The sequence below is a fragment of the Oncorhynchus nerka genome, linkage group LG11 (genome assembly GCF_034236695.1).
Source record: "Oncorhynchus nerka isolate Pitt River linkage group LG11, Oner_Uvic_2.0, whole genome shotgun sequence".
Classification (NCBI taxonomy): domain Eukaryota; kingdom Metazoa; phylum Chordata; class Actinopteri; order Salmoniformes; family Salmonidae; genus Oncorhynchus; species Oncorhynchus nerka.
The window spans coordinates 61,776,876-61,790,302 of record NC_088406.1 but is presented as its reverse complement, the minus strand read 5'-3'; the positions used below and the strand labels follow the sequence as shown (position 1 = coordinate 61,790,302).

Here is a 13,427-nt window from a genome sequence, read left to right as displayed (position 1 = left end):
TCGAAATTAGTGCTTGCCTCTTATTCGCTTGTCGTCCCCTTGTACAAACTATGGCATATCTCAATTGTCAGTGGAAATCACATTTGTTTAAGCAAGTCAGCCATATTTTTTTAAAGGCAGTAAATGAGGCTGAATGAACTGTTTCGCTGCCAGCCAAGGCTCCACTGATAACCAGGTGTAGCAGTGGTAAGTTGTTGAGACTTTATGTATGCCCTAACAGTTTGTGGGCAGTGTCAGTGTTCTAGTGCAAATCATGTATTGCTTAGTGTTGTGGCTTTGCTGGCATGCATCCCACTTTTTTTCCCCCAACCAAGATTTACATGCTAAAATCTCCACTGAGTGTCTATCTGTCATGTAGATGCTAGATGGTGGAGTGAAAGACGAGTGGTTGAGGAGCAGGTAATGTGATTTATTAAATAGATCATGGGCAGAGAAGTGAGATGGGTGAAAATGCTACAGTTAGTTTCATGACAAGTGTTGTAAAGACTGCATTTTTGGGGTCTTAAGTGGAAAAAAGACAATGTTGTAGCTTAAGTATTTAAAATATACTGTACTTTGTGACAAGTGTGCTGATACTCAGATATCTAAGCTATCTACTATGTCAAGCCCAGCATTCAGCCCAGTTTGAAACTTAGCAGGTGAAAGAGATTGTGGGAAAGTCTTTCTTTTTCCCAGAGCAGGTGCTGGAAGTGGGCAGTTCAATTTATGAAGGGCACAGGTATCAACCTTGATAAGAGATTTGAAAACCACCTACACTGGGACAATGTTACAGGATACTTAATTCTGTCACTTTCAGATATAAGATTCTGGGGTTTAAACTGTGGAGAATACAGATGGAGAGAGGAGATGTAAATTTGAACGTGTGTGTTTTGAATAGAACAATTTATCATTACATTTACATTTAAGTCATTTAGCAGACGCTCTTATCCAGAGCGACTTACAAATTGGTGCATTCACCTTATGACATCCAGTGGAACAGCCACTTTACAATAGTGCATCTAAATCTTTTAAGGGGGTGAGAAGGATTACTTTATCCTATCCTAGGTATTCCTTAAAGAGGTGGGGTTTCAGGTGTCTCCGGAAGGTGGTGATTGACTCCGCTGTCCTGGCGTCGTGAGGGAGTTTGTTCCACCATTGGGGGCCAGAGCAGCGAACAGTTTTGACTGGGCTGAGCGGGAACTGTACTTCCTCAGTGGTAGGGAGGCGAGCAGGCCAGAGGTGGATGAACGCAGTGCCCTTGTTTGGGTGTAGGGCCTGATCAGAGCCTGGAGGTACTGAGGTGCCGTTCCCTCACAGCTCCGTAGGCAAGCACCATGGTCTTGTAGCGGATGCGAGCTTCAACTGGAAGCCAGTGGAGAGAGCGGAGGAGCGGGGTGACGTGAGAGAACTTGGGGAAGGTTGAACACCAGACGGGCTGCGGCGTTCTGGATGAGTTGTAGGGTTTAATGGCACAGGCAGGAGCCCAGCCAACAGCGAGTTGCAGTAATCCAGACGGGAGATGACAAGTGCCTGGATTAGGACCTGCGCCGCTTCCTGTGTGAGGCAGGGTCGTACTCTGCGGATGTTGTAGAGCATGAACCTACAGGAACGGGCCACCGCCTTGATGTTATTTGAGAACGACAGGGTGTTGTCCAGGATCACGCCAAGGTTCTTAGCGCTCTGGGAGGAGGACACAATGGAGTTGTCAACCGTGATGGCGAGATCATGGAACGGGCAGTCCTTCCCGGGAGGAAGAGCAGCTCCGTCTTGCCGAGGTTCAGCTTGAGGTGGTGATCCGTCATCCACACTGATATGTCTGCCAGACATGCAGAGATGCGATTCGCCACCTGGTCGTCAGAAGGGGGAAAGGAGAAGATTAATTGTGTGTCGTCTGCATAGCAATGATAGGAGAGACCATGTGAGGTTATGACAGAGCCAAGTGACTTGGTGTATAGCGAGAATAGGAGAGGGCTTAGAACAGAGCCCTGGGGGACACCAGTGGTGAGAGCACGTGGTGAGGAGGCAGATTCGCCACGCCACCTGGTAGGAGCGACCTGTCAGGTAGGACGCAACCAAGCGTGGGCCGCGCCGGAGATGCCCAACTCGGAGAGGGTGGAGAGGAGGATCTGATGGTTCACAGTATCGAAGGCAGCCGATAGGTCTAGAAGGATGAGAGCAGAGGAGAGAGAGTTAGCTTTAGCAGTGCGGAGCGCCTCCGTGATACAGAGAAGAGCAGTCTTAGTTGAATGACTAGTCTTGAAACCTGACTGATTTGGATCAAGAAGGTCATTCTGAGAGAGATAGCGGGAGAGCTGGCCAAGGACGGCACGTTCAAGAGTTTTGGAGAGAAAAGAAAGAAGGGATACTGGTCTGTAGTTGTTGACATCGGAGGGATCGAGTGTAGGTTTTTTCAGAAGGGGTGCAACTCTCGCTCTCTTGAGGACGGAAGGGACGTAGCCAGCGGTCAGGGATGAGTTGATGAGCGAGGTGAGGTAAGGGAGAAGGTCTCCGGAAATGGTCTGGAGAAGAGAGGAGGGGATAGGGTCAAGCGGGCAGGTTGTTGGGCGGCCGGCCGTCACAAGACGCGAGATTTCATCTGAGAGAGAGGGGAGAAAGAGGTCAGAGCACAGGGTAGGGCAGTGTGAGCAGAACCAGCGGTGTCGTTTGACTTAGCAAACGAGGATCGGATGTCGTCGACCTTCTTTTCAAAATGGTTGACGAAGTCATCTGCAGAGAGGGAGGAGAAGGTGGCAAAGAGCTTCCTAGGGTTAGAGGCAGATGCTTGGAATTTAGAGTGGTAGAAAGTGGCTTTAGCAGCAGCGACAGAAGAGGAAAATGTAGAGAGGAGGGAGTGAAAGGATGCCAGGTCCGCAGGGAGGCGAGTTTTCCTCCATTTCCGCTCGGCTGCCCGGAGCCCTGTTCTGTGAGCTCGCAATGAGTCGTCGAGCCACGGAGCGGGAGGGGAGGACCGAGCCGGCCTGGAGGATAGGGGACATAGAGAGTCAAAGGATGCAGAAAGGGAGGAGAGGAGGGTTGAGGAGGCAGAATCAGGAGATAGGTTGGAGAAGGTTTGAGCAGAGGGAAGAGATGATAGGATGGAAGAGGAGAGAGTAGCGGGGGAGAGAGAGCGAAGGTTGGGACGGCGCGATACCATCCGAGTAGGGGCAGTGTGGGAAGTGTTGGATGAGAGCGAGAGGGAAAAGGATACAAGGTAGTGGTCGGAGACTTGGAGGGGAGTTGCAATGAGGTATGGTCGATGGTGATGTAAAAAAAAAACTTTACGATAAAGTCTGACATGTCATAAAATTTGCACATTATCATCATTCAATTAAATCAATAAGATGAAATGTTTACATTTTAGTAGAGGACAACTGTTCTGCCAACTCTCCTATATTAGGCCTATAGAATGTCTCCCAATCGGATTCCTGTCTGTTCCCTGAGTTCCTTGATTATATTAATAAATTCTTCACAACGTATAGGCTCAACTTAATTTGGTTTTCACTTTGTTCGTTACATATATTTTATACACATAATAATACATATCGGCTGGTTTCTGGTGTAAAAGTTCAACACCCAGACACCTCTGCACTAGGAGGTGTTGTCAGTGTGTGCTGCAGAAACATCTATTTTAGGGGAGCCGAAGACAGTTCTTCACACTGACCATAATGCTAAAGATCAGGAATCAAAGTCAAAATGTTAAAGGTACTCCATACCTTGTACATGCTGCTGCAGACTGAAAGAGTGTATGGCTAATCAGTGTTTTATACAGGAATATTACGAATTTCCTGTAACAAAATTCACAACATTGCAAAATCGGAACTATGGAAAAATACATCACAAATACACAGAATGATAAATGAGGCACTCATGTTCTGACCAAATGTGATTCAAATTATATTTGGCATGGCATAATTTACAAGACATGTTTTTATAGAAAATGGCACAACAATGCATGAGCACAGTCCAAATGTAAAAAGCAGAGAAATGTTTGAGAATATTTGTTACACTTAGAATATACAGTGCACTGGCTCAGAGTACAACATGGTGTAGTATGTACAGTATACTGAAATATATAAACATTCAACCACTAGATGAGAAAAATACATTACAAGAAAAACTGTTTCCTTGACAGCAATGCTTGAAATGTCACTTTCAAATTAGAAATGTACAGCTGGCTGGCATTAAAAGTAACACGACAAAATGTCCCAAATACACTTAAACTCAATAAATCGAGAAACACAAACAATTACAGTGGTCTCTCCTAGACCCCAGAAGTAGGCTACATTTGGCATTTTATTAGGATCCCCATTAGCTGTTGCAAAAGCAGCAGCTACTCTTCCTGGGGTTCACACAAAACATAATACAGAACATTAGACAAGAACCGCTCAAGGATAGAACTAAAACAAAAAAAGGCACACAGTCTACATATCAATACATACACAAATTATCTAGGTCAAACATTAAAACCAGAATCTGGAGGTTGTGTCTCTGGAGAAATGATGCCAATCTCAATCTCTTGAACGCAACTATGGCTGCAAAGACTGACAGTTCTCAAAGGTATATTGTTGCAATACAAAAATAAACAATGAAGTAAACTTAAATCATATTGTGATAAGGGAAGTATATTTTTCAAGTATACAGTTGAAGTCGGAAGTTTACATACACTTGGAGTCATTTTTCAACCACTCCAAACTTCTTGTTAACCTCTCTGCGCACCGAAACCGGTAGCGGGTTGAAATTTGACAACGTGATTGCTACATAAATAGTCATTTTAAACATTCATGAAACATAGTCATTTTAAACATTCATGAAACACAAGTGTCTCACATGTTTCGAAAGCCCAGAATCTTGCTAATCCAACTGCGTTGTCAGATTTAAAAAAAGGATTTACTGCGAAAGAATACAATGCGATTATCTGAGGATAAAATTTATCTGACCCATAAAAAACAACTATTTCAACCAGCACAGGCGTAACAAAACCACAAACTGAAAAATAAAAAATAAATAGTTTACCTTTGATGATCTTCCTCTGTTTGCAATCCCAATGCTCATTGTTACACAATGAATGGTCTTTTGTTTGTTAAAATCCATTTTTATAGCCTAACACGAAACATTTTGTGAACCGCTTGTGTCGTGAATTCCGTCTCACTCATTTGACGACACATTCGAGGTAAATACACACACAAAACGTGACTTTTCCAGTCATGTTTGGTTTCATTGCAATCAACTGGTTTGTTTGTAACACAACCAAACCTGATGGGTCATTTCGCGGAACGTATTGACTGAAAGAAACCAATTTGAAGACAAGTAATGACATCGTTGTGCACCAATGATTTGCCCGCTGTTTCGTTGATTGACTGTATTTTAACCCAATGACCGCTGATCGTCTTGAAATCTGGCTGGGTACATAGCCAATGAGCTGAGTTAAATGGCAATATGTAATGTTTATGTGTTGGAAGACCAACCCATGTAGTAAACTCCGGCTTAAAGAGGTTCATTCGCCATTGACGATTCATACCGGAAAAAGCCACGCATGTTGCGCGCAGCATTGTTTTGGTAAAGCGCATATTCAGCTGTTTATATTTCAAATCAGTATGGCGACTAAGTCAGGGAAAGTTAAATCTAAGTCTAGATATACAGATGTACACACAATTTTAGAAGAAATTGATCGAGGACCATTCATTTAGCGATTCCCAAATGGAGGAATATGTTTTGAACGGAGAGGACATAATTTTGGACTGGTAAGTTCTTCTCATGCTAATGCAGTTGTTTGAAATTAACATTATATAAAATATTATTTGTGAAATGAAATAGCCTATTTGAGGCTGTTGAGGGGAGGGCAGGCCCACAACAATGGCCAAAGTGAAATGGAGACAGTAGATACAGCTGGTCTGTCATATTATAGAGACAGTAGATCTAGCTGAAATGTCATAATATAGATGAGACAGTAGATCTAGCAGGTCTATAATAATATATTCAACCTTATGTTCCCTGTACTCTATATATATATATATATGTTTATTATACCAGTTGATACAGGGCTCATATGTGAAACTATTCTGTCATAAGTGAACGCACCAATTTGTAAGTCGCTCTGGATAAGAGCGTCTGCTAAATGACTTAAATGTAAATGTATTCTAACTGAACATTTTCTTTCACAGTGACACTGACTCCGAATGGGAGCCCCCAATGCCACGGTGTCCATCCCCCACTGAAGCTGGTTCATCCAGCTCCTGCCGCAAGTGGTGTTCATCTGCCCAAATTTATTTCTGCAGGCGTGGATGTGCCTCAGGGCCAAAAGGGCACAGCATGGAGGCGTCGCTGTGTTCTTTACAAAATGAAGTCCCCCATCACTTGCACCACATGCTTGGTGACCCTCTGCTTTACAGCAGAAAGAGACTGCTATGGCACCTGGCATCAGCAGCACAATATTGTGTAGAGGACTGAGGGACTTCCAAATATTGAAAGTGTTATTTTGTAAATGTGTATATATATATATATATATTTCTTTTTTTTCTCCATTTTTTTTTGGGGGGGGGGGGTGTTAGAATACCATTTTGGTATTTTGTAAATAGTTATTCCATTCAAAATGTATAACTTCCCCAATTTGGCCACTTGGGTACATTTGGGCTACTTGTGTGGGACACCTGGGTGACTTCATGATAAATGTCATGAAGCACACTCATTTTGGAAGTTTTCATTCTGAAACTTTGCACAACTACTGTTGCCCTCTTCTATTTTTCACTGAAATTGTCCCCATCATCCTATCTGAATGTTTGTTTTGTCTTGTTCATTTTAAAGATGATACAACAATAACGTATGGTTTTTTAATTCTATTATCTAAACCAGATCTATTGTGTTATATTCTCCTACATTCAATTCACATTTACACAAACTTCAGTGTGTTTTCTTTCAAATGGTACCAAGAATATGCATATCCTTGGTTCTGTGCCTGAGCTACAGGCTGTTAGATTTGGGTATGTCTTCAAGTGGGAATTGAAATAAGTAGGGGATAGCTCTAAGAGGTTATTAACAAACTATAGTTTTGTCAAGTCGGTTAGGTCATCTACTTAGTGCATTTTTATTTTTTAAATTTTATTTTTTACCTTTATTTAAATAGGCAAGTCAGTTAAGAACAAATTCATGACACAAGTAATTTTTCCAACAATTGTTTACAGACAGATTTCACTGCATCACAATTCCAGTGGGTCAGAGGTTTACATACACTAAGTTGACTGCCTTTAAACAGCTTGGAAAATTCCAGAAAATTATGTCATGGCTTTAGAAGCTTCTGATAGGCTAATTGACAACATTTGAGTCAATTGGCGGTGTACCTGTGGATGTATTTCAAGGCTGATAAGGAAATGTGTTTTAATAAATGATTAGAATGTTACAGTCCTGAAACCATAGGTCTGATACCATGTGATTGTATGAACTTATTTTGAATCAATAGATTACTATAATACATGTGTGTAAGTGTTAAACTCATTCGATGATTATAATACTGTGTGTGGTTTCAGTCAGAATCAACATTTTGGGAACAATGTGTCTAGTGTTTTGAGAACAGACTATCTGTCTGAGCCAGATCCGGGGAGACCTTGGCTGGGACACTGAGAACTTCCCAGTCCCAGGTCTCTCCCTATCTTAGGGGAGGGTAGGAAGACACTATTCTCACGTACTCCCCTAGGCTCTATTGGCGGGCGGATTTGATGGTTGGTGTGGAAGTATGTGTGTCGCTATAAATTGAAGTTCTTGTACACGTCAGAACGTTCCCGTGAATAAACATTTAACTTTGGTAGACTGGGCCTCGGTCTGTTTCCTTTTCTATCAGGATTTTACTAATCCTGATATAACAGACTACGGGTAACTTAATTGAATTGATAAATCAGCAGGAGTATAGAATTCTCCTGACAAAGGCCTACCTTCAAAAGCAATTCCTATTTGCTTGACATTATGGGAAAATCAAAAGAACTCAAAGACCTCAGAAAAAAGAAAACATTTTTTTGTAGACCTCCACAAGACTGGTTCATCCTTGGGAGCAATTTCCAAACGCCTGAAGGTACCACGTTCATCTGTATAAACAATAGTCCGCAAGTATAAACGACATGGGACCACGCAGCCGGCATACCGCTCAGGAAGGAGACGCATTCTGTCTCCTAGAGATTGACATACTTTCGTGCGTAACGTGCAAATCAATTCCAGAACAGCAAAGGACCTTGTGAAAATGCTGAAGAAAACAGGTACAAAAGTATCTATATCCACAGTAAAACAGGTCCTATATCGACATAACCTGAAAGGTCGCACAGCAAGGAAGAAGCCACTGCTCCAAAACCGCCATAAAAAAGCCAGACTGGTTTGCAACTGCATACAGGCACAAAGATCATACCTTTTGGAGAAATGTCCTCTGGTCTGATGAAATTAAAATAGAACTGTTTGGCCATAATGACCATCACTATATTTTGAAAAAGAAGGGGGAGGCTTGCAAGCCGAAGAACACCAACTGTGAAGCACGGGGGTGGCAGAATCATGTTGTGAGGGTGCTTTTCTGCAGGAGGGGCTGGTGCACTTCAAAAAAAGAGATGGCATCATGAGGACGGAAAATGTGGATATAATGAAGCAACATCAAGACAGTTAGGAAGTTAAAGCTTGGTGGCAAATGTGTCTTCCAAATGGACAATGACCCCAAGCATACTTCCAAAGTTGTGGAAAAATAGCTTAAGGACAACAAAGTCAAGTTAATGGAGTGGCCATCAAAGCCCTGACCTTAATCCTATAGAAAATGTGGCTGAGCTGAAAAAGCGTGTGCAAGCAAGGATGCCTACAAACCTGACTCAGTTACACCAGCTCTGTCAGGAGGAATGGGCCAAAATTCACCCAATTTCTTGTGGGAAGCTTGTGGAAGGCTACCCCAAAAGTTTGACCCAAATTTAAATTTGGGGTCCTTTTTTCAGAATTTCCGCCTGACTGACATGCCCAAAGTAAAACTGCCTTTTACTCAGGCCCAGAAGCCAGGATATGCATATAATTGGTAGCATTGAGTTTCTAAAAATGTTAAAATAATGTATGAGACCAACACAATTGATATGGCAGGCGAAAATCCGAAGAAATAACCAGATTATTTTTTGTTTTGTTTTAGGCTCTTATAATGGAAGCTATGGGTCCTATGTAATTCCAGATTACAGAGCCCATGGCTGCTACTAGAGGTCAGTCTTTGTTCAAGGTTTCAGGTTTGTTTCTTCAAAAACTAGTAAGAATTTGGAGTTTGTGTAGAGACCACAGTAACAATAGTCTTTTGGCGTGCGAAGAAGAGGCGCGATTACTAATTTTACTATCCTATTGAACATACGGAAAGTAGTATGAAATATTTATTTTTAATATTTATTTAGCTTATTTTCATTTTAGGGTACCTGAGGATTTAATAAAAATGTCATTTGACTTGTTTGGATGAAGTTTAGCGCTAGCTTTTTGGATTCCTGTGTCTTCATTTTGAACGAGTGGGTTACTCAAATCAGTGGTGCCAACTAAACTAACTTTTTGGGATATAAAGAAGGATTTTATCTAACAAATTGACCATTCATGTTGTAGCTGGGACTCTTGGGATTGCAAACAGAGGAAGATTTTAAGTGATTTAATCGCCATTTGTAATTTTGTGAAGCCTGTGCTGACAATTGCATGGTATACTGTCGCTGTAAAGCCTATTGTAAATTGGACAACGCAGTTAGATTAACAAGCATTTAGGCATTTAAATGATATAAAATACAAGTACGTTCATGCATGTTTAATATTGCAATTTCTTTGATTTGCGCGCCCTCCGGATGTTGGCTAACATACAGTGGGGCAAAAAAGTATTTAGTCAGCCACCAATTGTGCAAGTTCTCCCACTTAAAAAGATGAGGCCTGTCATTTTCATCATAGGTACACTTCAACTATGACAGACAAAATTAGATTTTTTTTCTCCAGAAAATCACATTGTAGAATTTTTAATTAAATTATTTGCAAATTATGGTGGAAAATAAGTATTTAGTCAATAACAACAGTTTCTCAAAACTTTGTTATATACCCTTTGTTGGCAATGACAGAGGTCAAACATTTTCTGTAAGTCTTTTTCACAGGTTTTCACACACTGTTGCTGGTATTTTGGCCCATTCCTCCATGCAGATCTCCTCTAGAGCAGTGATGTTTTGGGGCTGTTGCTGGGCAACACGGACTTTCAACTCCCTCCAAAGATTTTCTATGGGGTTGAGATCTGGAGACTGGCTAGACCACTCCAGGACCTTGAAATGCTTCTTACGAAGCCACTCCTCCGTTGCCCGGGTGGTGTGTTTGGGATCATTGTCATGCTGAAAGACCCAGCCACGTTACATCTTCAATGCCCGTGCTTGATGGAAGGAGGTTTTCACTCAAAATCTCACGATACACGGCCCCATTCATTCTTTCCTTTACATGGATCAGTCGTCCTGGTCCCTTTGCAGAATGCCCCAAAACATGTTTCCACCCCCATGCTTCACAGTAGGTATGGTGTTCTTTGGATGAAACTCAGCATTCTTTGTCCTCCAAACACAACGAGTTGAGTTTTTACCAAAAAGTTATATTTTGGTTTCATCTGAACATATGACATTCTCTGGATCATCCAAATGCTCTCTAGCAAACTTCAGACGGGCCTGGACATGTACTGGCTTAAGCAGGGGGACACATCTGGCACTGCAGGATTTGAGTCCCTGGCGGCGTAGTGTGTTACTGATGGTAGGCTTTGTTACTTTGGTCCCAGCTCTCTGCAGGTCATTCACTAGGTCCCCCCGTGTGGATTTTTGCTCACCGTTCTTGTGATCATTTTGATCCCACGGGGTGAGAACTTGTGTGGAGCCCCAGATCGAGGGAGATTATCAGTGGTCTTGTATGTCTTCCATTTCCTAATAATTGCTCCCACAGTTGATTTCTTCAAACCAAGCTGCTTACCTGTTCCAGATTCAGTCTTCCCAGCCTGGTGCATGTCTACAATTTTGTTTCTGGTGTCCTTTGACAGCTCTTTGGTCTTGGCCATAGTGGAGTTTGGAGGGTGACTGTTTGAGGTTGTGGACAGGTGTCTTTTATACTGATAACAAGTTCAAACATGTGCCATTAATACAAGTAATGAGTGGAGGACAGAGGAGCTTCTTAAAGAAGTTACAGGTCTATGAGAGCCAGAAATCTTGCTTGTAGGTGACCAAATACTTATTTTCCACCATAATTTGCAAATAAATTCATTAAAAAAATCCTACAATGTGATTTTTTGTTTCCTGTCATAGTTGAAGTGTACCTATGATGAAAATTACAGGCCTCATCTTTAGGTGGGAGAACTTGCACAATTGGTGGCTGACTAAATACTTTTTTGCCCCACTGTAGGTGGAGCACAAAATGCTCTAGGAGTGTGCAGGATTGAGTGATTGTAACCCTCCCCTAACACTGGGCCAATTGTGCACCTCCCCCTGGGTCGACAGAGACTGGACTCGAACCAGGATCTCTGGTGGCAAAGCTAGCACTGCGATGCAGTGCCTTAAAACACTCCCCCACTGATTGTATTCTTAAGAGATTAGCTACATACTGTGTAGATAAAGACAAGCAATAAATGGTCCATCATAATAAACTAAACAGTTGATTTTGTACATTCAAACTGCATGAACACACTTGTCAAAGCAAGATCTGAACTACACTTAATCAGCATTTTGCAAAAAGCAGTAAGAGTATGTCACCAAAGATCATTTGAGTCAAAATGCAAATCAAGATCGACCACTCAAAAATGTTTCAATAGAATCTACATGGTGAAAATATAAACTTGTGGACTTTGTTTCCAACGTAGCCTAACAGCCTTTACATACACCGCTGCTATCCACTGGCAAGCTAAAGAATGACCAGCTATAAAAAGATAAAGGGAGGCACGTACATGTTTCAGACACCTGAAACCCCACCTCTTTAAGGAATACCTAGGATAGGATAAAGTAATCCTTCTCCCCCCCCCCCCCTTAAAAGACCTAGATGCACTATTGTAAAGTGGCTGTTCCACTGGATGTCATAAGGTGAAAGCACCAATTTGTAAGTCGCTCTGGATAAGAGCGTCTGCTAAATGACTTAAATGTAAATGTAAATGTTAAGACTCTAGGGGCAGTATTTCATTTTTGGATAAAAAGACGTGCCCGTTTTAAGCGCAATATTTTGTCACGAAAAGATGCTCGAATATGCTTGGAATTGATAGTTTTGGAAAGAAGACAGTCTTACGTTTCCAGAAATGCAAAGATTTTCACTGTGAGTCCCTTAGAACAAATGCTTCGGGCAAAACCAAGATGTATGACCGACCAGGAAATGCACAGGATTTCTGAGGCTACGTTTTCCATGATCGCCTTATATGGCTGTGAATGCGACAGGAATGAACGGACTCTTTCTCTTGTTTCCCCAAGGTCTTTGCAGCATTGTGACGTATTTGTAGGGATATCATTGGAAGATTGACCATAAGGGACTACATTTACCAGGTGTCCCGCTTGGTGTCTGCGTGGCAATCGGTGCGCAAAAGTCAGGTCCCGGTATTTTTCCATTCAAATCTCAGAACAAACCAGGCTACAAGGACGGTGCTTTCAATGGAGAGAAATATGACAAACCACCTTCAGGATTGATTCAAACAACGTTTTCCATGTTTCAGTCGATATTATGGAGTTAATTCGGAAAAAGTTCGACATGTAGGTGACTGAATTTTCGGTTAGTTTCGGTAGCCATATGCATAGTAACAAAAGGTAACGATGTGTCCTACACAAGAATCTTTCAGGAAAAACTGGACATCTGCTATGTAACTGAGAGTCTCCTCATTGAAACATCTGAAGTTCTTCAAAGGTAAATTATTTTATTTGATTCCTTGGCTGGTTTTTGTGAATATGTTGCGTGCTAAATGCTAACGCTAATGCTAAGCTAGCTATCACCACTCTTACACAAATTAGTGATTTTCTCTGGTTCTAAAGCATATTTTGAAAATCTGAGACGACAGGATTGTTAAGAAAAGGATAAGCTTGAGAACAGGCATATTTATTTCATTTCATTTGCGATTTTTAGAAATCGCTAACGTTGCGTTATGCTAATGAGCTTGAGGCTGTAGTTACGCTACCGCATACGGGTTTGGTCGGACTATGAGGTTAAACAGAAAATACAGAACTGAAAAGAAGCTTTGGCCCAGTAATAGCATAACAAACACAGTAGTGAACTGTATTAAGAACGAGGTTCCATTTGTTTTAACCTATACATTGGGAAAATGGGCAATTGAAAAGAGGGATCACCCTACTAATAACCCTAGGTATAGCTATTGAATTTGTCTGTATCAGTGAAGTTCCGAGGCACCAATTCAACAAAAACAAGTGAGAATGACCAACACAGGAAGTCTGAAATGATAAAAGTGCAATGGTTAAATGGGAATTTTCTCCAGTAACAAC

At 41.7% G+C, this 13,427-nt stretch overlaps 1 protein-coding gene across 1 annotated transcript in view; it reads right to left on the bottom strand.

Annotated features, from left to right (window-relative positions):
- Positions 1 to 13,427, bottom strand: part of LOC115137529 (uncharacterized) — a 33,207-nt gene that overhangs the window by 11,042 nt on the left and 8,738 nt on the right. The window lies entirely within an intron of this gene.